The sequence below is a fragment of the Prionailurus viverrinus genome, chromosome A2 (assembly GCF_022837055.1).
Source record: "Prionailurus viverrinus isolate Anna chromosome A2, UM_Priviv_1.0, whole genome shotgun sequence".
Taxonomy (NCBI): Eukaryota; Metazoa; Chordata; class Mammalia; order Carnivora; family Felidae; genus Prionailurus; species Prionailurus viverrinus.
In genome coordinates this window covers 134,993,331-135,020,656 of record NC_062562.1, presented here as the reverse complement: position 1 = coordinate 135,020,656, position 27,326 = coordinate 134,993,331, and the positions used below count along the sequence as shown (strand labels likewise).

Here is a 27,326-nt window from a genome sequence, read left to right as displayed (position 1 = left end):
AATATAGCAGAATATAAAGTTATGTAAATGTAAATATAAATATAGTATAGATATATTTCAAACTACTTGGAACCAATTGTCTCACGTGGACTATTTCAATAACCTTCCAACATATCTTCCTGCTTCCATAATTCGCTCTCCTACAATCTGTTCTCCACCAAGCAGCTTGGGTAATCCTTTGGAAATGTAAGTCAAATCATGTTTCTCCTCTGCTCAAAACCTTCTAATGCTTTCTTTCTCATTAAGAATAAAATTCATTGCCCTCCTCATAGCCTACAAGGGACTTTGCTTCCTCCTCTACTTTCTTTGCCTCATCCCTACATTCATTTTCTTGCTCATGTTGCTTCATTCTAAATGGCTTTCCTGCTATTCTTCAAACACATAAGAACACTCCTGCTTCAGGGTGCTTGTACATGCTGTGCTTACTGCCTGGAATGCTAGTCCTTCAAGTATCTACATAGTTTATATTCCTCCATTGAATTCCTGCTTAAATGTCTTAACAAGGAAGCCTACACAAAGAGGCCTTTCTGATCACTTATCAAGTCCCTCTTTCCTCCTTCTCCTCTCACACACAGCCTTTGCTTGTCAGTGTCTGTTTCTCTCCATCACAGCAGCAAATTTGTCTAATTTTCTCAGTTATTCACTCTTCCAATGCCTAGAACGGTACCTGACATGTGGTTAATGATTAATACATACTTAACACATTAAAAATAATTAAACTATTTTTAAATAATTAAAAATAATTGAAGGCTAGCAAAGTATTTCCTGAAAGACATGTACTTAGTCTACAAAGAGATAGACATTAATTAAAGGCTTAAAGACTTGTTGGAAAAGAATTTGCCTTCAATTATTAAACATTTATCTGGTACCCACCATGACATAAGATACTTTACTAAGTGATTGGGGATTTTAACAAGAATAGAATATATTTATATCCTCTAGTAAGGGCAACGCATAAAACTTGTATATTATTTTATTTGATACTCAACATTGTTATATGGACAGATAAGCTATCATTGTCCCCATTTTACAAATAGGAAACTTAAATTTAGATTGCTTAAGTGACTCATCTGAAGTAATACAAGTTAGTGAGAGGTCCAAGCTTTGCTTCTATAACCAGTTTGCATTACTTGAGCTCCAAGACTTGTCTTTCCACCCTACCACACTGTGATTCTGAACATTCACTAGAGAGGCATGATAGCTCACAGGAGTGAGGAAAGTTTTATTATAGATATGGGTAGTTAATGGTACACTTCTGAAAATAGAGTAAGTATAATTTCATCCCCTAATTCAGTCAGAATTGGCTAGGTTAAACACATAACCTCTAGATCTCAGTAGTTAATAAAATTGTTTATTTTCTTCTATGTTATAAACTCGACATAGGTTGTAGGAGAGCTTTGTCCATTCGAATTACTTGCAACCTGGGTTGATGGAAGCTCTGTTTAGACACCTGCATGATCACAGAGGCAGCCAGAAAGGAGGGCTATAAGGCCAGGTACCAGCAAGTGGATATTTCAAAGCCTCCCATTTTGCTGACCAGAAGTAGTCCCATGGTCACTCTGAATTCTGGTGAGAATGGAATATGCATGAAAATGGTGAACATTGGTAATGATTATCATGCCCACCCACTGACAAATACAAATACACACACAGACACAGACACACAGATGCCTATTGTGTTGCTTTTTTTTCTGGGAAAATAACTCATTTGTCCCCCCAGATCTTTGTGGCAAGCCTAGTGTTTCCTACTCATGTTTACTTGTTGACTTCTCTGGAAGGGGTTTGTAAAATCCAGGGAAACTGAATGCAGATGATGATGACAGAGAAACCATTTATCTTCTTCTGGGAGACTTTACCTATCAGCAGCAATTTTGTCTTCTTATGACACATTGCAATTTGTGTTCGCTTCACAGTTTTTAAATTGATCACTTCTAACTTTTATTTCTATACACACAGTTGCTGATAAAATAATAAAATATTTGATATAGGGAAAAAAGAAAAGAATTGGGCTGTTTTATTTTTAATGAAAATTGTTCAAGTCATGATCTGTTAAATATTACTCATTCTCTTTAGCATTATAGTCAGGGATATGAGAAATGAATGTAATGACAAAAAGAGGAACCAAATCATGGTTTATGTAGCTTGGCCTCACTTAGAAATAGAAAATGTAGAGAAGTAGGAGTACACAGAATGGTAATGCTTATGGTACAGAAAAAGCTAATGGAGAGATTGACTCCTACAGATCATGTTCCCGAGCCATTACCAAAGGTAATTTTTTTCTCTACATTATTTAATTAGAACAATAAAAGATAAAATTACTTATATCCAGGGCTCAAGAGCCCATACTATAAATTTCAACTTAATTTTAAATGCTCAAGTATTATAAACATTTAAACATCAACTTACATTTTATTGTATAAGGTAGAAATCGATAAAATTTTTAATGCTACTTTTAAAATTATTAGTAACATTTTATTATAATCTTCAGTATGAATTTGATAGAAGAAAAAAAGAAATGGGGAATTGAAGATTTGGTACGTGAGACTTCTAAACATTATTCTTTTTTGACCATCCCGAAATGGTTTCAAATTTTGCTAAAATTCATACAGAATTGGAGAGACTATGATTTCTCATTTTATGAAATATGTGTGTTACAAAGAATTGGTTGAAGAAATAATTATTAAACATATAAGAAATAGAACCTATTTATATATCTATCATTTGTCAATCATCTAATTTTTCAAAAAAGCACAGACAAGAAAGTTATTTTACTGATATATTTTTGATAAAAATGTATGCATTGTAAATGTGAAATTTTGAAAATTATATTTCCTTAAAGTGAGGCATAAATATATTTGACTTTTATAATCTAATGTGAGCCATTTATGTCTTTCTCATTATCCACTGCAGTTGATATACTTGCAACTTAGTGTCCATTTCATTTATCACACTGAAAACAATTCAGATAGCCCTTGCATGGAGAGAAAAGAGGTATTTAAAAATGAAAACTATTAAAGGAAATAAATCACTTGAATTAGATATGAATGATATTGAATATAAATTATTCAAATTCATACTTGTAAGGTTGACTTTCAATATTGTTAAAACATGGTAAATAATAAGATAAATAAGTTAGTACAACATTTTATTCTATTTTAAGGACAAAAATTGAAAGAATATTTGATTATTACCCTTTGCTACTTGATATTTTTAATATGAGCAAATATCAAAAATAAAAGCAAGTACGATTAAGCACAGACCTTCTTCAACTCACATAATATGAATGGGGATTTGTGAAACACTATAAAATAGAATTAATGTTGTTATAGTATGACATTAGTATAGTTTTATAGGTGTATGCTATCACAAAAGAAAGGAAAAATGTAAATGCTTATGATTATTGCCTATTTTAAACAAAGCACAGAACTTCACAAAATATTTTTATAGCTGACAACTTAATTTTTTTCCCTTTGAATGTTATTAAAATTTCCTTTAGCATAACTTTTACTTTTGGGGGGAATTATTTCAGAACTTTAAAAAAATAGAAAATAAATTGCTTAGAGAGTGTTATTTGGATGTGAATTTGTTAAACTCGGCTAGAGATATATTTAGTTACTTAAATTGCATGAAGTCAAGAGGAAGAGGGAACACATATTTCAGAGGTTGCATAATTTTTCATAAACTAAATAATTTGACTTTCTTACTTTAGATATTTCTTTTCTTGTCCATAATGCTCATTCAAAGCTACAGAGTTTTAGCTTACATTTCTTGTTGAAAATACATAAGAAAGTAAAGAAATAATCATTTAAAAAATATAGGCTGTGAAATGGGTCAGAAAGATCTTTTCGTAGCATTATATTGGAGACGATCAGGTGACAGATGTAGGATTGCATTTTAGAAATACTTCTCTGTTGATTTGCTTATTACCTTTACTCATTCATAGACTTCATATAATTTTCTTTTTTGTATTTCTAGTCAAACATGTGACATTCAAATGGCACTGTTTTTATTCCTTAGAAGAATGTCATAACACATATGGGGGGTGGGGAATGGTAATGAGTATTAGCCACACTCATTATTGGGAAGACAAATATGAATGTGGAAAACGGAAAAGAATTTTAAATGTGTGTGGAAAAGCATAGGAAAAGGGAATACTGAAACCATTGAAGTATCTGAATAATGAAGACTGTCTGAGATCTGCCATTGGGTAGCTTACCTGAGGCACGGCTACTTCTAGAGAGTATGTTTTAAAAAGCTTTGGAAGTAATTTCCAAAATGTTAGCTGTTGATTAAATCCAACCCAAACTGTCTTCTGGTGACATTAGTGTATTCTTCCCCAGCTCTCAACAGAAATCACAGAGCTATTTTTCTAGTTAGAAAGGGCTGCTCTTCTGAAAAAGCGCCTCCTGTGCGGCTTCCCCCAAACAGCCAGTGGCCCTCTGTACTGTAGTGCGCAAGCTCACTGACGAGAAACCTCAGATCATGAGATTGTGTAAGACCATATGAATTGCTTGAAAATGATGGAAAGACAAGAGCTGTCATATTTCTCTGTAGGGGAAAATAAAGTTAAATTTATATCCCCACTCATGAAATCTATCATCCTTTGTGGCTCCTTCATCGTTCTTTTGGCTGTGTTTGGATGCTAGGATTTGCACAGTGCAGGGACAACATTGCAGAGACTTTGTTAGTCTGCAATGGTCCATTTGTAGGAAGTTGCTCTCAGTGCTCAGCTGTTTCCGGTCCCTGTGGGAGGCCTGTTGCCTCTGAGATTCAATCTCTGACACTGTACAACTTACTGCCCTCTTGTCCCACCAAACCTCAAGAATCCAGCTGCCAGGGATCAGGCAATTTGTTTCTTCATCAACCTTCAGAGGCTTTTCCTTCTCACAGAATCCAGTTTAGTATATTTTAAAATTTGAGGCTTTTAAAAACAAAAGTCTGGTTAATTTCTCAGTGCTTAAGGAAAGTTCAACCTTAGCTATTTCATTTTAATCCTGAGTTACTATGTTCCTTACTTTACAAATGAGGAGTTTGTGGCTCAGGAAAAAAAAATTAAAATCTTGTGTGTGTTTATGTGAATAGTAAGCAGGGGAGTTAGAATTTGAAACTAGGTACCTGATATGTGGCAGACGAAGAATTCAAAGTTTGATGATACAGACAAGTCCTCGAGGAGTCCTGTATTTGTGTGAAGTGGGACAACAGATATGCAAATGAATTAATGGCTTTCAGTGTGATAGAAATTAGTGTGTAATTATATTAGATACAAATGAGACAACAGGAGTGAATGGACAATTCAATACGGGGTGCTCAGATAAGGTTTCTAAAAGGAAGCAACAGTCTTGAGAATTGGGAGGAGCCAAACTTTCAAAAAGGTGGGAGGGTATTTTGAATATCATTGCATCTGTCATCTCCTGGCCACTCCCAGCCCCACACTTACTGCCTCCTTTCTTATTTTCTCTCTCTGTCCTGATTTCTTCCCCCCACCCCCAGAACCTGGCCAATCCCTATTAAATGTATTTTGTCACCACATAATTGTGTATGGACACTAATCCATTTGAGTTATGGAACAGGTTTTCCTTAGTGCACTATTCCACATGCACTGAATATAGCAGGTATTTATGTATACTATTGAAGAAATTCAATGTGGAATGTTACTTGTACTTGCTTGTTTCTCCTGAACATCTAGGATCTTCTCAACTGTCATAAGGGAAATTAATGAGAGAAAAAAAGAAGAGAAAATGGGGAAAGGGAGCCAAGGAAGAGAAAAGAAGAGAATGGAGAGAAAAAAATAGAGAGAGAAAGAAATGTTTGTTAACAAATGTGGACACCACTATGTTAACTCCTTTCACCTGCTGCAGAATCTTGTGTGCATGAAAGGAAACCATTCTGAGATGGGAAATTTTAGGGAATATGGCAAAAGAAGAATACAACTTAAAAATAGGACATAAGAAAGCATTGGAAAAATCATCTGAGGCATGGTGGAGCATAATAGATGAAGTCAAAACTCTTGCTTTGATTGGAAGACACCCGAAAATAAGTCATTTTCTAAATGACTAGTGTTAGTTGAAGATATTTCAAAATACAGTTTGGTATTATACACAAAAGTGGAGAGGAAAAGAGGGTGCCACTAAGGCCAATTTAAGCCAAGTCTTCCATATCATCTAACATGTATATGTGGAGAATTATTTGATCATAGGATGTGAAAATAGCAAGATGTGTGAATGACCTTTTAGTCCAAAACCTTCATTTCGGACATGAGGAGATGGAGACCTAAATGCCTTTTCTAAGCACAAACAAGGAGCCACTAGAAACCTGCCTAGATTCCACATCCTGGATTCTTTTCCTATTAACCTGAAGCCTATTAACATGGATGTGGAAGATATCAGATTTGTGGGCTATACTCAGGAAACGTAAAAGTAAACACTTGAGAAATCAAGCAGACTTCTAGAGAATCACAATAAAGAGAGAGCGATAAATTCATGTGACCCATTTCTATGTGGCCAAATGGTTTCAAAGATTCAAGGCTGAGGATGGGTGCAGTTATGGGGAAGCACACATGAAATTAAATATTTCCCCGGCTTGTAATATTTCACTTTCTATGTTTTAAATGTCCTTTGCTAATTGCGGGTTGCTTGTGATTTTAGGATTATAATCTTAGGATTGACAAAAAGTTTAAGTAATTTTAAAAATAGATTCTTCTTCCTAAAATGTATCAGATATCCATGGCATTTTTTATAAATAAATAATGAGTTTCAGAAATGATAGTATCTAATATTCAAATTTTTTAATGCAAATGTGGGCAATGACCTGTCTTTGTTCTTTAAGAGAATTAATTCTTAAATTCTCTCTCTCCCTCTCAGCAGTTCTTGTCATCCCACCGAAGGGGACCCTCTGTGGTAGTGTAGACCAGAGATGTCCCACTCTGCTTCCAGCACAGGCTAATAGTCCTTCAGGGAGTAACAAGAGCTACAGGCTCTGGACTAGGTGAGGAGAGGGAGGCACTTGCATCAGGTGCAAAATTTAAGGGGGCACCAAAAACATCAGAAATCAAGACAAATAATAATTTAATTCAACCTTTTTAAAAAACAGATCCTTTAACACAAAAAACAATATAATGAACAAAGTATGACAGAATTAGTAACAGCATGGTGCCAGGCCATATCAGAGCCTGAAGCAAAAGAAAAAAATAAATCAATAATACTGATCTAAGAGTTGGGAATAACAGGGAGTTTTATTTTACTAGTTAGCTACATTTTAATTAGGCAGCCACATCACAAGGAATGTAGATAAGAGAAAGATAGAAAAAGATAGAAAGATAGAAGCATTTATTCAGCCAGCCAACCAAATCTTTTTGACATTTTAAGACTCCTGACTAAATGTGTGGCCTGAGGGTGGCAAGGTGGGGAACTTGCTTGGGAGATGCAAATGATAAGTTTTCAAAAGCTGGACATTTCTCATCGGAAATGTTTTTCTAATCCCGTGAAGACATTAGAGTTGGTAAAAGGCAAAATATCACCGGCTTTAATAGAATCACAATAAAGAACAAAGTAAAGCAAATCTTTGAGCTAGCCCTGTGAGGTAGACCCTGGCAGGCTTGCTGTAGGTTCAATGGCAGAGTAAGAAATGCCACATGGAAATGCGTCAACTATATAGCACAGAATTGCATTTTGTAGAATATAGTCCTTCTCTGGTATCTTAAATGTTATGTTTGACCATATGGCTGTGGTTGCTTCCCTTCACCTGGTTAACTTTTATTCATATTCCAGTTCTTAATTTAAATGTTAATTCCTCAAGGAAACTGATTCCCCAGTATAGATTAGATCTCCAATTATATATGTTCCTTCAGCCACATATTTAGCATTAATCAAAATGATAAGCATAACAGTCAAAGAAAGAGAAATAATACTAGGTCTTTCAAATAGAGTGAATTCAATAGAAGGAACTAGTTAGGGGCACCTGGGTGGCTCAGTCGGTTAAGCATCAGACTTTGGCTCAGGTCATGATCTCGCAGTTGGTGAGTTCAAGCCCCACGTCGGGCTCTGTGCTGACAGCTCAGAGCCTGGAACTTGCTTCGGATTCTGTGTCTCCCTTCTCTCTGCTCTTCCCCCACTCATTCTCTGTCTCTCTCTCCTTCAAAAATAAATAAAGATTTAAAAAAATAGAAGGAACTAGTTATACAAATGATGAAAAGTTGATTCCACACCCTGGGGTCTTTTTTATTTGAACTGGGGCCTATTAACATTGATATTGGAGATGTCATATTTGTGGGCTACACTTAGGAAATGTAAAAACAAGCAAGCAAGGTGAGGTAACCCAGACCGGCGGTGTGTTTGTGCCTCCTTACAGTGCCTAGCAAGGTGCTAGAACTGACAAAAAGGACAATTTGGCATGGGCTAGTACAGCTGAAGTGGGGCAATCAGGGCCAAGGATGGGACCTCTGAAGGGTCACAGCCACTTTCAGAGACACCACCACAAGGCAAAGAGAGAGGAATAAATATCCAAGAGAGAGAGGAAGACCCATGACTTCTCTCTTATCACCTTTCGATATTGAATCAATGCCTCTCATTGGCCAAACCTAACTGGAGGTCAGTTGGCAAAGGATTCTGGGAAATATAGTTTGTAGGGGTCTCTGGATCCCTATGATACAGTGCAGAATACGGAAGAAAGGGATGGAACTCAGGCAATCAGTGTTCGCATACTAAATAATTATATATTAAGTAATGCTGTTATCAGGGTAATGTTAGTCTTCCTAGGCAGTCTATATTTTCTATGGGTCAAGGTTGTAGCGGCCTTATTAACTAATATATTACCAGTCTATTTCATAGTGCCTGGCCCATTGAAGATTTTGAATGAATGAAAAAATATATGAATCAATATTGTCATTTCCACTGTACCTTCAAGAGTCATGATCTCTACCAAAAGTTAGTTATGTGTTCCTTCCAATACCAGTGTGAGTAGGAACTCCATGATTTACCAACAGAAATAAACCCTCTATCTAAAGAAAGTGGGGGATGGAGATAAGGGAGAGGAAGGAAAGGAAGTGTATTAGTGATGGTTTCAAAGCTTACAAATCTTCTTTCTGCCTGAGTCTTAACTGCTTTATCTCTCTTGCTCTCATACCTCATAGGACACTCCAGTACATATATTAACTTGGGAAGATTTTTTTTTAGAAGAATACAAGCATTATGTGAAAAATGGTTACTGTAGCTCAATACTCATAACTAAGATTAAAGGTCAATATTTCTGGAGCGCCTGGGTGGCTCAATTGGTTGGGTGTCCAACTTTGGCTCAGGTCATGATCTTAGTTTGTGAGTTCGAGCCCCTCATAGGGCTCTGTGCTGACAGTGTGGAGCCTGGAGCCTGCTTCGAATTATGTGTCTCCCCCTCTCTGCCCTTCCCCTGCTCACAGTCTGTCTGTCTCTCTCTCTCAAAAATAAACATTAAAAAAATTTTAATAATAAAAAATGTCGATATTTCTAATGTTTATTTTAAGGCAAGGTTTAGTGGGCACTGTGTTCTTTACCATTTTGTTAGGGCAGGACATTCTCTCCTTATCTCACAGCTCACTGATGTTCTCTTAATTTTTTCATACTTTTGCCATTAATTTGAATCTTTCCTACTGTTGTGTCTTTAAATTCACAAATCTTTTCTTAGGTAGTATTGAGTCTGCTGTTAATCCCATCTAGTGCATTTTTATTTTGGGAAGGGGTGGTGTGCAGAGAGAGGGAGGGAGAAAATCTCAAGCAGGTTCTACCTCCAGCATGGAGCCCTATGTGGGGCTCAATCTCATGACCCTGAGATCATGACCCGAGTTGAAATTAAGAGTGGTTCACTGATCCACCTTGATACCCAAGTGAATTTTTAAAAATTTTACTTCATTATAAATTTTGTTTGGTTTGCTGAAACAGTGAAGAAACAGAGGGCTTGCCCAAACATTGCTAATCACTACTGACAAAGCAAATGATCAGAGTAAGAATGAAAAACACAAAACAAGTAACCACAACTGTGTCCTCAAAGAAATAGAAAGCAACCAGATCATCATCATTGTCATTTACTTGAAAGATAAAGAATATCTGGGCTATTTATTCAGCTTGTTGGTTGGTGTCTACTGGGTGAAAGCTTCTGCAGTTCCCAGGCTAGGATTTGTATTATCCGGTGTAATTTTAATTTTAAACATATTTTCCTTCTCTAGAATTTAGATTTAGGTCTTTTAAAATATCTTTCATATCTCTCAACAGGTTTATGCTTTCCTCTACCTTCTTGAACATGCAGCATATGGTTATAGCAGCTGCTTTAATGTGCTTTTTCCTGTTGCTGTCATCTGTGTCATTTGTTGGTCAGTTTTTAATGAATGATTTTTTTTCCATATTATTGATCATATTTTCCTACTGCTTTGTATGCCTAGTGATTTTTGACTGTTGGCACTTTTAGGAATTTTTAGAACATTTTTGAGCTTTGCTTTGAGATGCGGGTAAGTGGCTTGGAAACAGTTTGATCCTTTCACAACTAGCTTTAATCTTTGCCAGATGGAATTAGAGTAGTCTAGGGGATAAGGGTAATTTGTCCCTTTTCGTCAGGCAATACCCTCTGAGTACTCTTCTTGATGCATGTACTATGATGTTTCTCACCCCTGGCTCTTGGACATATGAACCATTCCCAGCTTTGCGTGATTGCTGCACATCGTTCCTCCTACTCCTTTACAGCAGTTCATTGTCCAGCCAAAAAGTGGTTTGTTTACACACACGCTCTGATCAGTATTCTGTTGAGGACTCAGGGGGAACCCTCTTCAGATTTTAGGAGCTCCCTCTCTTTCTAGCTCTCTCTGCTCTGATACTCTGTCCTGCAAATTCTAACTGCCTTTGCCTCTCCAAATCCTCATCTATGTCTCCTCAATTCAGAGAGAACTCTGGGCTCTGGATTCCCTCTCTCTGTGCCACAGTTTGGAAATTCTTGGTAAACTGAAGCAATCATGGAGTTTACCTAATTTATTTCCCTTCTCTCAGGGAACATTGCTCTTTGCTGCCTGTTGTTCAATGTTTGAAAATACAGTGAAACCTTGGTTTGCAAGCATAATTCATTCTGGGAACAGGTTTGTAATCCAGAGCACTCATATATCAAAGCGAATTGATGATCACAATGGCTCAGTTGTGATCGTATGACATTTGGCATGAAGAATTTACTCCTATTGCAAGACATCGCTCCTTTATCAGGTTAAAATTTATCAGAAATTTTTGCTCATCTTGCGGAACACTTGCAGAAAAAGTTACTCGCAATCTAAGGTTTTATTGTATATAGTTTCACTTTTTAGTTGTTTAAGGTATGAGTGTAAATCTGGTCCTTGGTCCTCTATCTTGGCTGGTGATGGAACTCCTTGACATTTTTACTGAACTAAAGCGCTTACACACAATGCTCCTAAATGCCATTTTTAAAAATATTTATTTATTCTGAGAGAGAGTAAGCAGGGGAAGGGCCGAGCGAGGGGGAGAGAAAGAATTCCAAGCAGGCTCTACACTGTCAGTGCAGAGCCCATCTCGGCTCAGTCCCACGAACCATGAGATTGTGACCTGAGCTGGTATTAAGAGACGCTTAACTGACTGAACTACCCAGGCACCCCCTAAATGCCATTTTTTAAGTTCAAAGTTTAATCTAGGTGAACTTGGAGATCTGAATATTACTCTGCACTATCATTTAGAAAGGTTTTAATACATATTTTTGAGAAAATGGTCCTAGATCTACATTTATGTTTGAATTATTCTACTTCCTACATTGAGTGAAAAAAGTTTCAGGAATTTAATCTTTGTTGAAGTCAAACAAGATTAGCATGGATTAGCATGGCTGTCTCAGTGAACACAAAATTTAAAATCCAGTGAAACAAATCAATTCAGTTTTTGTTATTATCTTATGAACCAATTAAATTGGCCATTTCATATTATCTCACACTAGAGGTGTTCATTTACTATTTCATCCATTAAAAGTGTAAATCTTTCAATTGTGAAAAGTTGTCTAATGATGTATTTACCCTGCTGAATGAAAGAAAATTCCATTGTAATAAGTTTTCATTCTTGGAAAAAAAATACTATTAGGATAAGAAGAAAAATTTAATTGGAGAGCAAAAATTTCAAAACCTAATATCGAAGGAAAATATTCTCTGTTCAGATTAATGGTAGAAGAAATCCATTTTGCATTTAACTAAGATTGATCAATCAACCTCTCAAAAGAAATTCAGACTTTCTCAAACATTTATTCATTTTCAAAGATTACTGATAGTGCATATGCAATGCTGCATACAACTTGCTAACAGTCCACTGCATTATTTTCAAAGGAGATCAAGGAAAATATTATGGTTTGAATAAAATTATACTTAGAATTTATAGTTTTTAAACTTCATATCTTGATTTTATACTATTTATTATACTCATCTAAAAGTGTTGCTTACTAAAATGAATGTTTAGCAAATTAAGTTTTGAGTCAAAACAAAGCCATATATCACAAGGGCTTTATTTCTGTATGAACAAATATAATTTGAGTTTGAGTCATTCTCACATGCCTTCCAATCATTCTTACTTACCTCTGAAGGCTAATATAAGAACACAAAAAATTTCTCATGAATTTTTAAATGTTAGTTTCACTTCCACTTAACACAGTGTTAAAATAGTATTCCCCTAACTATACAGTCTGCAAGAAAGTACAATTACAACAATAAAAATGCAAACATACTCTATGAACATGTAGATGCCAGAGTTGTTGTGGTGGTGGTGGTGGTTGCTGTTGTTGTTTTATTTAATATCCTTGACCATGTCATAAATTACCATGTGACTGTGGTGGTTTTGATGTTGAGCTATGGATTTTTTTTTTAAAGCCATTGAATCACAGTTCTAGTGACTCCAAAATAAAGTTGAAAGACAATGAGGCCCGGAATCATTGCTTGTATTCAATATTATTTCAGAGAACCCAGAAGGTATAATACAATTTATTTCCTCACTTTTAATTTATAACAGATTTAATTCTTTTTATTATAAAAAGAATTCATGCATATTATTGGAAATCTTGAAAACAGAGCAAAGTTAAGAATGGTGAGCCATAGTTTCACTACCCAAGGAGGAGGTGCCTTAACAGAAGAAAGTTTTTCTTTTTTTTTACTTTTTAAAAATTTTTTTAATGTTTATTTTTGAGAGAGACAGAGCACAAGCAGGGGAGTGGCAGAGAGAGAGAGAGAGAGAGAGAGAGAGAGAGAGAGAGAGAGAGAGAAAGAGAGTGGGAAACACAGAATCTGAAACAGGCTTCAGGCTCTGAGCTGTCAGGACAGAGCCTGACACGGAGCTCGAACTCAGGATTGGCAAGATCATGACCTGAGCCAAAGTGGGACGCTTAACCAACTGAGCTGCCCAGGCACCCCAGAAGCACGTTTTTCTAATTAACATAAAGCAATTTGAAGTAAGAGACCAAAGACTAGTAGTAAAACTATAAAAATAAACAAAGTATAACAAAAAAGAAATTATAGGTTAAGTGTGAAAAACGTTTTGGTCTATTGAAATCGATAATAATGTCAATTTTAAAAGCCAGCAGAAACAAACTTCTACATTCCAAAATTAATTTACTTGGTGGGGAATCAAAATAGAAAGGAGGAAGTTTTTGGTTTGGTCTGATTTCTGTCAGGTTGTACCTTGGCTGTTGTAAAGGAGATTACAGTACGGATGCCCATTACCTAGAGGCAAGGCAAAATGCTTGAGGAGGTAATGATGAATCCCAGTAATGTTTCTTGAGTTCTTCTCTATTGTCTACAAGCTGAAAAGTTGTCTGAATTTTTGTTTCATTTAGCTGGATGTAGAATGCAAGGATTGGTATCATCAGAGAAAAGAGTGCGTTTTTTTCTGTTGAAATTTGGAGGTATCACTAAATATTACATCAAATGAACTTTTATTTAGAAATAATTCTGGGCACCTGGTGGCTCAATCCATTAAGCATCTGACTTCAGCTCAGGTCATGATCTCACAGTCCATGAATTTGAGCCCTGCACTGGGCTCTCTGCTGTGAACAGAGAGCCTGCTTCGTATCTTTTATCCCCCTCTCTCTGCCCTCCCCCTGCTCTCTCTCTCTCTTTCTCTCTCAAAAATAAATAAACTTAAAAAGAAAAAAGAGATAATTCTAAATGTCTCTGTTGACCACTGCAACTTGAGAAATGGTGCTCAAACTTGTGTGTGTGTGTGTGTGTGTGTGTGTGTACACACACACACACACATTTACTAATCATACCCACTCCTTCCTTGTGTACTATTCTTGCACAATATTACAATTAAGCATTATTGGTAGTCCTCCAAATTAGATATTATTGTTTTTGATTTATTTCAATGCTTGTTTAGATTTAACTGCTTGTTAACTACTTCTGTGCTCACCATTTAGTTTTAGCCCTTCAGACCTTTCTTCTCAGATCATTTTCTTCCTAATCCCTTTAGCGACAGTTTGTTGCAAGTGAACTTTCAATTTTTCTTTGTTTATCTGAAAAATGTGTTTAATTTCATCCTCATTCTGGAAAAATTCTTGAAAGGTCTTTTTTTTTTTTTTTTTTTTGGCAGGGGGGCTTCTCTTTTCAAACCTCTTACACTCTCTCTTCCAATTTAACTTTCAGCTGATGACCTTGCTTTCTCTTTCAATGAAAAATTTGAAGTCATTAGAAGAGAACATGCTTGGGACGCCTGGGTAGCTCAGTCAGTTGAGTGTCTGACTTTGGCTCAGGTCATGATCCTGTGGTCTGTGAATTCGAGCCCTGCGTTGGGCTCTGTGCTGACAGCTCAGAGCCTGGAACTTGCTTCGGACTCTGTGTCTCCCTCTCTCTCTCTGCCCCTCCCCCGCGCATGCTCTGTCTCTCTCTCTCTCTCTCTCTCTCTCTCTGTCAAAAAGAAATAAAAACATTTAAAAAAATTTAGAAGAGAACATGCATAGACTCCAAGCACCACCCTACCTCCCAGCATCACCTGCATCTACACTCTGCTGTCCTGGCTGAAACTTGAGATGACCTCACCATATCACACCTAAAGTCAAGTTTTCCACTGTGGGCTGGACCCCATATTCTTTTGCCAACTCCTCCAGCAATTCTCTCCTCTCTCTTCTGCACAATTGCTGTTTCTTTTCCAGTGGAAATTGTCATCAGCATACAGCATCTTATTTCTCCCATACATTTCTAAAAAGTTTTTTGCCCTTATTTGCATGGCCAACTACCACAATATTTCTCTGCTTCCCTTTGCACTAAAGCTCCTTGAAATAATAACCGTTCAAAGCCCGTTTCCATTTCTCTCAGTTATCTTATTCAACTATCCAATCAGATTTGTGCACCACCAATCACCCAATCATTGTTTTCAAGGTTACATGACTAAATCAATGCTAAATTCACAGTGTCCATCATAATCCACTATCAGCAGCATTTGACACAATGACTCCTTCAATATATTTTCTTTACATGGGTCCACAATACCTCTTCTAGTTTTCCTTGTCATGTGGATCAGATTACTCTTTCTCAGTATTTTGTGCCCATTTTCCCTCATTTCCCTAACCAGTTGAAGTTCCGCTGGTCAGTCCTTGGTCCATTTCCTTGTTATATTTGCACTTCATCTCTTGGTCTTGTCCAGTGTTTTGCCTTTAATTACCATTCATGTGCCAATGACTCCCAAATTTACATCTCTAGTGAAGACCTTTCTCCTGAACTCCAGACTAACTTATCTAACTTCCTGTTCAACAGTTCCACATTGATATCTAATAGAGGTTTTAAACTCATTGTCCAAACCTAATTCTTGACCTCCTCCCTCTTTGTATCAAAGCTACCTCAACTGTAGCCCCAGTGCAGATTAATGACGCCTTCTTGTTTTTAGTAGTGCAGATAGATGTTTTAGTCATCCTGATTCCTTTCTTGCCCAATCTATCAGGAAATTTGGTTGATTCTATCTTAACAATAAATCCAGAGTCTAGCCACTTCTTGCTACTCCCCTGCTCTCACTCAGGTCTGAATCATCCTTATCTTGAGCCTGGATTACTTCAAAGTCTCCTAACTGATTTTGTTACTTGCCACTGCCCCCTTCTCCATCTCTACCCCCCCACCCCCCACCCCCCACAGTATATTTTCACACAGTGGTCAGTGTGATTCTGTTAAAATCCATCATGCCACTCTTCACACACTCCTTGCCCTCCATTCTCCATTTCACTAAGTAAAAATCAAAGTTCTTAAAATGTCCCTCATTCACTGGGTTCCAGTCACATTGGTCTCCTATTTCTGGAGTTCTCCTACCATTGGGTTTTGTACAGTCTGTTCTCTTTCTTTGAAACTTCCCTGCCAGAGATCCCTTATCTCCTTCAAGTCTGCTTAAACCTCACCTTTTAAAAAAATGTTTCTTTATTTAATGTTTAATATACATTAAACATTATTTTATTTTATTTATAATAAAATTTAATTTAAACATTAGCATTTATTTAATGTTTAATTTAATAATGTTTACTATTTAATGTTTATATTTGAGAGAGAGTGAGAGAAAGAAAGGGGAAGGGGCAGAGAAAAAAGAGAGAATCTCAAGCAAGGTCTTCACTGTCAGTGCAGAGCCCAGTGTGGGGGCTCAAACTCAGAAACTGAGTGAGATCATGACCTGAAATCAAAGAGTCATATGCTTAACCGACTGAGCCATCCAGGTGCCCCAAACCTCACCTTTTTAATGAATTCTATTCTGACAGCCCTTTTACATTTATAAACCTCTGCCTTTTTAATCCCAATCACCTTACCCTGGCCCATTGTTTTCACAGCACACTTTTCTTATTTATTATGATTATTATTTATGGACTCTTTCTCTCCATTGGAATACAAATTCCAGGAAAGTGTGAATTTTCTTTGTCCGTTTTATTCACTGATGGATTCTAATCACTGTTTAACACATAGTAAATGCACAATACCTTTTTATTGAATAGAATGAATGATGGAATGGGGCATAATTTCATGGGCTATAGGATTCTAGATTGACAGCTGTTTTTTCTCAGCACTTTGAAGTTACCATTTACCAATCTTTTGGCTTCTATTATTATCATTAAGAAATCAGCCACCAGTTAAATTGGTCGTTTTAACAAATCTATCTTTACTTTTGGATATTTTAAGAACTTGTTTTTTGTCTTTGATATTTTTCAGTTTCATTATGATGCCTCAGTATGATTTTTTTTAATATTAATTCTGATTGGAACTTATTGAGCTTGCTCAATTTGAAGCTCTGTCTCTCATCACACCAGAAAAGATCTCAGCCATTGTCATATCAAGTATTTCCTGTATGTCCTTTCTCACATTCATTGCTGGAACGTTCCTGTATGTCCTTTCTCTCATTCATTGCTGGAACTCAGTGATAGTTGGCATATGTTAGACTCTCTGTTTTCATGTCTCTCAACTTCATTGATTTCCACTCTATTCTCTGAACTCCATTTTGAGTAATTTACCCATATAGGTCTCAGGATTCACAAATTTTCTTCACTTTTGCCTAATCTGTTGTATAATATAAACTTTGAGTCCTTAATTCTAACGATTATATTCCTTCATTTTTTAAAGTGTGATTTTTCCTTTTCACATCCTTCTGGTCATTTTCCATAATCTCTTCTTCTGCCATTGTACTTCACAAGAGTATCTTTCAGTTATTCCAGTCTGTCAAGTAAATTCATTTTGCAGGCTTTTTACGATTATTACAAGGGCAACCATCTGAAAGTGTTACTTGGTAGTTTCTTGATTTATATCTTGAATCTCACTTCTAGTTATTTAATCCTTCAGTGTTTGGTGACTTTTCAATGTGAGCCAGTTTTGAAGCATTAACTGAGAACTTTTTGAGGAATGTGTTAAATTGAGTTTCTTTCACTTTTGTCAGAAACTTATGCTTACTACTGGCCTTGGATCTCCTTAATCTACATGTTAACTTTAAGCAACCTGAACAGTTTTGCCTGTTCTAGTATTATCTTTTTTAATAAGTTGTCATGGGTATTTCTGAGACAATGTGGATAAGGAATTCAGGTCTGTTTGGGTATGAATTCAACCTATCATCTGGATCTAAATGAATCCAAAGTAGCTTTATTTCCTGAGAGTATTCCTGAGACTATTTGATACCTAATTTGAATGTTTCGGTCCTTTAACACATCAAAACTTGATTTTTGGCTTCTGAGTCTTGGTGTTTCTTATTGGAAATACTTTGGTTTCTAAGAATTGCCTGTAATTCATTGAGCTTAGAGCATTTGCTGGATGTGAGTCTAACAATTATGATTCTCTACATGTGCACAGAAAAGGAAGTGGCCTCTGTGGTGTGATATGATGGGTGCTGCTACGCCCATTTTGACTAAATGATTTCCTCCTCTCTTTAGCTGTGGCTCAGAGATGACTGTTTTAGCCATTTCATATCAGACAGCAAAAACAGGAGTCACTGTCTTCAGATAGCTCAGGGGAAGGGTGGGATTTATAGATATCAGTCTGCTTTCTCTTTAGTCTGGATTTGATTATAAGATAAGGTGAATGTCACTTTGGAAGGTTAAGAGCAAAGGGAGAAGAGATTTAGGACTGGTTGATTTCCAGGGAAAGAAAGGAACCAGTCTGCAGTTGTTTGAACAGTTTAATGCCGTGAAAGAATAAGCATCAAGAATTTCCTAAGATCAAAGAAAAAAGTTGGGGTTATTATTAGAATACAGTTTTATCTGTGTTATTTTTACTTTTTTGCTACAGCTAGCCAGGATTGCATACAATCTCTATTAGTCAGATTTCTCCAGAGAGAGAGAAGGAGATTGATTTTAAGCAATTGGGTTACAGGACTGTGAGGGCTGGCGAGTCTGAAATCAGTAGGGTGTGCCAGCAGATTGGACATTAAGTTAAGAGCTGATGTTGTAGTCCTGAGTCTACAGGAGGCTACAGTCCTGCAGAGTTGGCCAGCAGATGGGAAACTCAGGCAGGGTTCCTATGTTGTAATTTTGAGGCATAATTGAATCTTCATTAGGGTAACCTATCTTGTCTCTTCAGGCCTTTAAATGATTAGAGGAGGCCCACTTACATTATGGAAATAATCTGCTCTCCTCAAAGTCTACTTATTTAAATACTAATCACATCTAAAATATACCTTCATAGCAACATCTAGGCTGGTGTTTGGCCAAATGACTGAGCACCATGGCAGAGCCAACTTGACACAAAAATTAATCATCACACAATCCTATAAAATTCTAGTGAGCCACCTGCCAGTTTCATTTAACATAATTCTATTTGTTAAAGCCTCATAACTTTTGTATCATGCCTTTTACCTACCCAGATTTAGTAACCCAAATACATCAGTGATATTCATGGAGTTTTGTGCTGAGATGCTAACCTTTCCTAATTCTTGAGTATCAGTGAATCAGGAAATGTTTACAAAATACAAGGCTAAGGAAGAGTGTCTTAGAATCCTTGATCTCTAGTTTTCTCTGGGCTTATTCCTCCTCCATAATATTGTGCTGAACTTTATAATTAGAGGCATTGTGGTATGTTTGTAGAAAGGGTAGAGACAGAGATGATATGTTCAAGGAATGTGGAGGTGGGTTTCCCGACTTCTCTGACCACTCCTGGATCCCATTTCTATGGTCGAGATCACACGGTTATCTAACAGAAACATCAATAACATACACCGCAAGGGATGATTTGCAAGATTCTATTTGGCAAGACATTGATTCATTTCTTGATTTAGATTTCAGCAATTCCAGTTCATTAAGCATATTTTTCTCTGTTTGCTTCCAGCTGAGAAACTCTAGACTGGTGTTTTTCTCTTTCCTGTTGTACTTTGTTGATTATCATAAAGAGTAGGTTTCATGTTTTGAAATTCTCACACTCAACAAAGAATTCTCCTAAAACATTGTCACCTTTGGTAAGACTATCATTTAAATTCCCAGAGACTACAAGAGGGAATTTAACCAACTACTTCAGTATCTCATAACGTGGACATTCATCTTTTCATTCTGAAATGAGAATTAATACCCCATATACCCTTTGCTCAGCTAGCTCTGCATTTTCTCTGAAGGTCTGTTCTGGCAAACTGTCTGTATTCATTAGTGGAGACTGGTCTTCTGTAGCAAAAAGAGCTCATGACACAGAGGTATGCATGAGATAGAAGTTTATTCCTCTCTCATGTTGGTAGTCTAAAGTTAGGCAGGTAGTCTGAAGATAATGGTAGAATGTTTTCTCCTAAAACCAAGGGTACCTTGGTTGGTGGTTTGACTTTGTCATCAGGAATTTGTTTCTGTTTCTGGTCCAACACAGTTGTTCCAGTGGTCATGGTTTTCCAGCCAGTGAAAGAAGAGGCCAGATCTGAGCAGGCTGCTAATCTAAAAGAGATAACCATAACATGTACCACATTCATCTCCTATTAGGCTGAACTCAGTCATATGGCTACACATAGCTAGCTGCAAAGGAAGCAGGGAAATTTAGTCTTTAGCTTGACAACCATGTACCCAGCTAAAAGCCAGGAGTTTCATAAAAGAAAAAAAAAAAAGGAGAAGCATAAATATTGGGTGACACTCAGTGGTCTATGCTACACTTGCACTTAGCATTAAATTGTTATTGTAGTTAAGGGTTTTTTTTTTTGTTAATATAAGTAATAGGAATATGTTTGAGTCGGCTTACATGAAAATAGAGAATGTGTTATAGAGCTATAGGGAACTTGAGGATGGGAATGCAGCTAGGCCTCAGGAAGACACTAGAAACAGGAACTGAAAATTGTGAGGACCCTCCTTCTGTTTGCATCTCTGCTTCTCTCTGAAGTCCTGATTCGTTCTCTCTCCATTGCCTGGCTTTCTGTGGTCCTAGGCCACAGAAGAAAAACAGCTCCCAAGTTAACCTGTGATAATTCAGGCTGCATGAAGAATTTATTTGGCTTTTCTGAATCCCAATTTCAAGTTTCTGGGTGGGGATATCTGATTGGTCCAGCTAGGATCAGATGTCTAATTTTGTCCATTTAACTGTGGCAAAGGGTCAGGTAGCGTAATTATAGCTGGTAGGGCCCAACCGCATGTGGGAATACAATCGAAAAAATGGGGAGGGGTTACTTAAATGTGTCCACTATCTCCAGCCTTATCTTTATTCTTAGTAATCCACCACTTCAAATATGATCCTTACCTTTTGTTTCCAGCTTTTCCAGTTTGTTGCTAAAGCAAACGTTCCAAGAGACCAACAGGATTCATAGCAAATTCTCATTAATTGTGAGTTATGAAGAAAATGCAGCATTCCTTCTGAAGGTTTACATCTTTTGCTTATAGTATGGATAATCTTCATTCCAGAAAACTGTACTTGAGAAAGAGAAAGAGCAGCTATTACAGCTGTCGGTTGGTAGCTGGCTTGCCACCGAACAAGTGAGGCATGGTGTTCTGCTTTTCGTACACAGCACCAGCATCTCATGAGGTTACCCTCTGATCACAGTAGAAAGACAAGGACAAAACCCTGTACAAACCACAAAAATGACCAAGCACCTTCCTCTCTGGCTAACATGAGTGACTGCTGCCTGTTTACCAATTAGAACTGTAGACTTCTTGTGTTTTTCCTGATGCCTAAATAATTGATACCCAACTGTGGAATCACTACCTTCACCTTCTGATAACATCCAGTCTAGTGCTAGGCTGGTCCTTTGTACCCTCCCTTAAAAAACACCTAATACAAGCCCAACTCCTATAACCAGTTGCCTGCGGCACCCCTGAACTGAGGTACTCTGTAGTTCCTCATGGGATGCGGTCGCCCTGCCTGTAGCAAGTAATCAATCCAACTTTGTTTGACTTCTGTGGTGCTGCCATGGTCCTTGGATGATGACACTTCTCTGAGGGATCTGACGGAAAGAAAAACAAAGCAAAATCAATAAAACAAAGCACTCTAAATACACATGTGCACACACACACACAGACTCTCTTTGTCCTTTGGATCTTTTGTCCAGTTGTAGTGAGCATGTTTTTAGGCTAGTGAGCTGCTTCATTTAGAAGATGATTAAAGATACTTGCTATAACTTGAGGAGCTCAATAGCTTGTTGCAAGGGAATGTTGTTACAGAAGCTCTTTTCTTCTTTTTTTTTACGTAGCTCGTAAAACTTATTAAAATATGGAAAAATCCCCATGAAAGGGTATTTATTATTCATTACATTAACATTAGGATGAGAACAAAATAGTTTGAACTGCTCCAGATCCTTTTCACAGTTCCACATATTTAAAATTACTCAAGTAATTTAAATTTGGAAATGGCAATTAGTCTTTTAATTTTTACTTTTTCTGGTTGCATCCTGCCTAACTGATATATCCTTCCTGTGAACTGTGCAATTCTTGCAGTACTTACTTATTTGGCATGCATTGTTAATTGGCATGTAATATATATGCTTCTCTTAAGGTACTTGTATAATTTATTGATTGTAAATTTCCAGAGGTAATAGAGGTATTTTTTTTCCCAAGTGTCCTACCATGCTTGGTACTTTATTTAGAATAATTGTTTTATAAATAAGTGGCTGATATCTGGGTGGTGGGGGAAATTTGGTGACAGCCAGAAAAGACAGTAGATTCAAATACTTTGAGGGCATAGATTGTGTTGCATTCAATATTATGTCTTTAGTGAATAGTATAGTGCTAGCACATTATGCGATCCTAGGCACATTATGTGATTATGGCTGCCCTATAAATATTTGTTGAATGACGAAAAGACTGTAATGCTATGGCATCCAGAGTATGGAGAGACTGGTGAAGGTCACAAGTGGGAAGAGAGAGATTGAAGATAGCTTTCACTTGACGTATCATTTTGCCTCTAAGCCCAGGTCTGTGGACTATGATATCCCTCTAGGCAATACATTTTAAATAGTAATTGACAAAAACAAAACAAAACAAAATAAAATACTAATTGACATTCATATGTTGTATGCTGCTATATGTACACTGCCAATATATCATAACTTTCATTTATACTATATATATATTCTTTTATTATTATTTGTTTTAATTATGTAAGACCTTCAGATTTTATAAAAGTTGTCTTCTACAGAAATTCAGGTTATTTGGGGGCATCTACTACTTATTCTAGGCTCCCTGAAAGAAGCTGAGATAGTGTCTTGGGACATAAAATATCTCTATATGGGATAAAGTTACTAAAGAAAGGCATATATGTAGACATGTGTTGTTCATTCTCTACAATACTGAACAGAAAACACAGTTTAAATTGGCTCAGCTCTTTGGTGAAAAATGTTAAATTGTACAATTTAAACAAAGAATAGGTTTTCTTCCTGTCTAAACCACACTTTTATTTCATTTATCTCATTTTTCACCAAGCTTTATTTGTCAGATTTGCCTTTTTCCCTATATTCAACAACAAGTCCTTAGTTTTGGCCCTTATTACCAAAAGCCCAGATTGTTTTGATGTGTTTCCTGACATTCCTTCTTGGTAAAGAAGTGACATTCCTGACACCTCTCTTGGTAAACTTTTCCAATTTGACAATCTAATCTGTTGTGACTGTATTTCTAGAACATTCCTTCTATTGCCTCATGTCCCAGCATAAGACACTGTAATGGCTCCCTTTGCTTTTTAAACCCGTGGACCTCTTTCTCCTGAACCTCTACAATCCAGCCTACTGGACCTAGTGTCTATATCCGTTTAAGAGCCTCTGGGTGCCTGGTCTAGCTGGCTTCTCTGTTTTCCGCTTATGTGATGGTCATTTTTGTATCTGTGTTCTTTCACTTGGTGATTTCTCCTCTGGTCTTTCCTTTTCCTCCAACTTTCTCTCAATTCCCCGAATCCTTTAGATTTAGTTCAAGGTCGTACTCCTCTATAAACTTGTTTTTCCAGGACACAAATATAATCTTCTGTGAAATCCCGTAGTAATTCTTGACAGGATCCCATAGTTTATCACTAAATTGTTTTCCAATTGTTCCTTTTGATTTGGTTGACTTTCCTAACCTTGATCATAAACTAAATTACATCCAGGCTCAGTGGTTTTAACTTTTTTTGATATTACCTCCATTCCTGGCATACTCCATAAATAATAACAATAAAATACCAAAGAGATGAAAGGTAAGCTTTAATCAAAGAAAGCACGATCAAGAAGTGGCTCTTGAATGGAGAAGGTTTGTTGAAAGGCTGGGGACGGGTTGGGAAGCGGTGAGAATGGCCCATTGTTCCGACACCGTGCAGGATGGAGTGCTGGGCAGAGAATGGAGGCTGTCAACTCTGGTTATACTTGGCCATTGTTCCTGGGAAGCCCGTGTTAGCTCTGAGTAAGAGATAATTCATCAGAACGCTCTTGTACTTTTTTTCTCTCTTGCTCCGGGGCAGAAACTGTTCTACTTCACAGGCTGAACTTTTTACCTCTTGCCCTGCGAGGCAGAAACACGCTGCCTGAGTGCTTCCATTTTGAGACACCTTGTAGGAATCCTTATTGAATTGCTTTAGAAGAGTAGATTCTCAGCCCTCTAGTGCAGCAATCTGCCACAGCAACCCCAGAGGGTGTTAGGTTTCAGTCAGAGGCAGAAGCCTCCTGTAATATGGGCTCACTGGGCTTTTGGGGAAAAAAAGAGCATTTTGCAAGCCTAGTTCTAATTGAACATCCCCACGTTGCAATTATTATTGTATTTCAGTCTCGTAGCCTTTGTTACGGAGGTTTTTGTGTGAGTTAGGAGGGGACGCTTTGGGTGACCGTTCAGGCTTTTACTTTTTTTCTTTAATTTATTAAAGTTCAAATTAAACAAGGCTCCTGCTGTTACCAAAGTTTTCTGAACTATTTTGTGTAAATGTTATTCACTCTTTGAAATCAATACAATTAAAAGTTGTGTTAAGAATCCTCTTTTTCAAGGCTATGAACTTTTTCTCTAAGGATTTTGAACTTGTTTCAGGTCTTTGATTTCTTAAACGCATTTCAGAAAGAAGATATACATGTTCTTTAATTGCTTCTTAAATTGGCAAAGTTAGATTCTGTCTCAGACAAAAAAACTTTAAATGATTGCATTTCTCTGTAGATTAGTAGCTTGTTAATTTTGAGGATGAAATGAATGCAGGAATAAAAATCATTTGACAAGGTATCTCAGGAACTCACTTCAAAAAGAAACAGTAGATGCAGATTCTAACAAGGCCCCATCTGAGATCAGAGCTTCTGTATGTCATACTGGAGACATCTAGTGGAGAAAAGTCAGAATGGAACATAAAACTGCACCCAGGCGGGATCTTTTCAGATAACCTTATGCTTTTAAAAAATCAAGAGGTACTTCCCTCCTGTACGAAAATGAATATACTTTCTCTGAAAATAAAATGTCATATACATTTATAAATCCAATTTTAACTTTGTTCTTCTGAACTCATTATGAATATAATGGCCTATCTTGCTTAACTTGGTACAGTTAACTATGGCAGTGTTAGATTTTAATTTAATACATCCTGTATGTAGAGGGAGATATCTCACTATCAGCCTTGGAGATGTAGATTTACATAGAACAAATGAATGTTATAGTTGGCTAGTTATGTAATCTTGGAAATCCTGTCTGATCTCTTCTTTCACATGTAAAGTGTGAGGTTAAACAAATGTGTTTTTCTGGTTTGGAAATCTAGAATCTATTTGTATAGTATTATTTTTGTTTTCTACACTATTTGACACTTTTCAGGGGGGTTTTGCAACCATCATATAAGCTAACTGTTAATAAAAATGTTCTAGTTATTTAGTTCAAATTTTGTTCAATGATACTGAGGAAGGTGAGGGTCTTATGACCTGAATAAAGAGTCCAAATTTCTTGGCATTCATTCTGACACCCTTCTGGTAGATCCCACTATTGATGCAGGTCAAGTAAATTTCTTAATGTTTGGGGGAACCCAGCCCATCTGTCAACAGCTAGTAACTATGAGCTAGCATCTACAGTTACTATATCCTTTACATACACTATTTCTAACCATTTTAGTAACCTTCCAGAAAAGAATTATTGAAACCCATTTTAAAGTTACGACTCAAAAAAGTAAAGACTCAAGCTCACCAGAGGGTCTGTCACAGGGCCTATGTTGGTATTCAGGTCTCTGGCTTTATTATACAAAGCTGAAAAGCATCCCTTGACAGATCCAGGGAACCCCTGAAAGCTGGTGCTGTGTGTGTTTATTTCCCCTGAGGATTGAGAAGCTGTGGAGAGGTATCCTAAAAGTCTCACACCGTACCTGTTAAAAATTAAAGGTAAATACAACTCTGCAATTGAATATCTCAGAAGATCTCTTAAAACTATTTTATTTTATTTTTTAGGTTTTTTTTAATGTTTATTTATTTTTGAGAGAGACAGAGACAGAGAGAGTGTGAGTGGGGGAGGGGCAGAAAGAGAGGGAGACACGGAATCTGAAGCAAGCTCCAGGCTCTGAGCTGTCAGCACAGAGCCTGACTGGGGTGGGGGTGGGGGGGTTCGAACTCCCCAACCACAAGGTCATGACCTGAGCCGAGGCTGGAGGCTTAACTGACTGAGCCACCCAGGTGCCCCCAAAATTATTTTTAAAGTAAAACAACTTGGTGAGTCTTTTATCTTGGGGAGAGAAGATCATTAAGAAAGTTTATGACTATTGTTGGTCACTATGAGGTGTGTATTGATGAAAAATTGATTGTTAAGACACAGCAGAGACAGGACAGGACATGTAAGATTTAAGTTAAATTAACCAAAGACAAATTTATGGAATAATTCTAAACAGCAAAATTGATTAAATTTAGAGAAATAGTAGTACATGAAATTAACAATTTTACACATTCCAGTTTTGCCCTTGGTATGACAATGCAATGAAAACTAGTCATTAGGAAGCAATCTGGAATAGAGAGGGGGATCAAGACTTACAAACTCACATAATTTATTTTGATAACATTGATCCAATTAATTTTAGTTGGATAAAATTATTTTTAACAATGCCACTAAAATTAAATGTTGACTGGATCATTAGAAACAACACTTTTTTTTTTAAATTTTTTTTTCAACGTTTATTTATTTTTGGGACAGAGAGAGACAGAGCATGAACGGGGGAGGGGCAGAGAGAGAGGGAGACACAGAATCGGAAACAGGCTCCAGGCTCTGAGCCATCAGCCCAGAGCCCGACGTGGGGCTCGAACTCACGGACCGCGAGATCGTGACCTGGCTGAAGTCGGACGCTTAACCGACTGCGCCACCCAGGCACCCCGAAACAGCACTTTTTTAGTATTTCATTTATTTTCATGCAAATGTTTAGTTTTACAAACAAATTGAAAAACTATTTGGGTGGATGAATTACATATTTATGTAAAACAGTACTCAGGAATAAATTGATATTTGAATTCTTGAAAGTCAGTGAGTCAACATTTTAAATAAATTGGTAT

The 27,326-nt window shown here is 36.9% G+C and overlaps 1 protein-coding gene across 10 annotated transcripts in view; it reads left to right on the top strand.

Moving 5' to 3' along the window:
- Positions 1–2,186: 2,186 nt before the first annotated feature.
- Positions 2,187–27,326, top strand: part of TFEC (transcription factor EC) — a 189,561-nt gene continuing 164,421 nt past the window's right edge. For all 10 annotated transcript variants that reach the window (XR_007150364.1, XR_007150363.1, XR_007150362.1 and 7 more), the window contains exon 1: positions 2,187–2,268. The gene's annotated coding sequence lies outside the window, so the exon portion shown is untranslated. The remainder of the gene's footprint in view (positions 2,269–27,326) is intronic.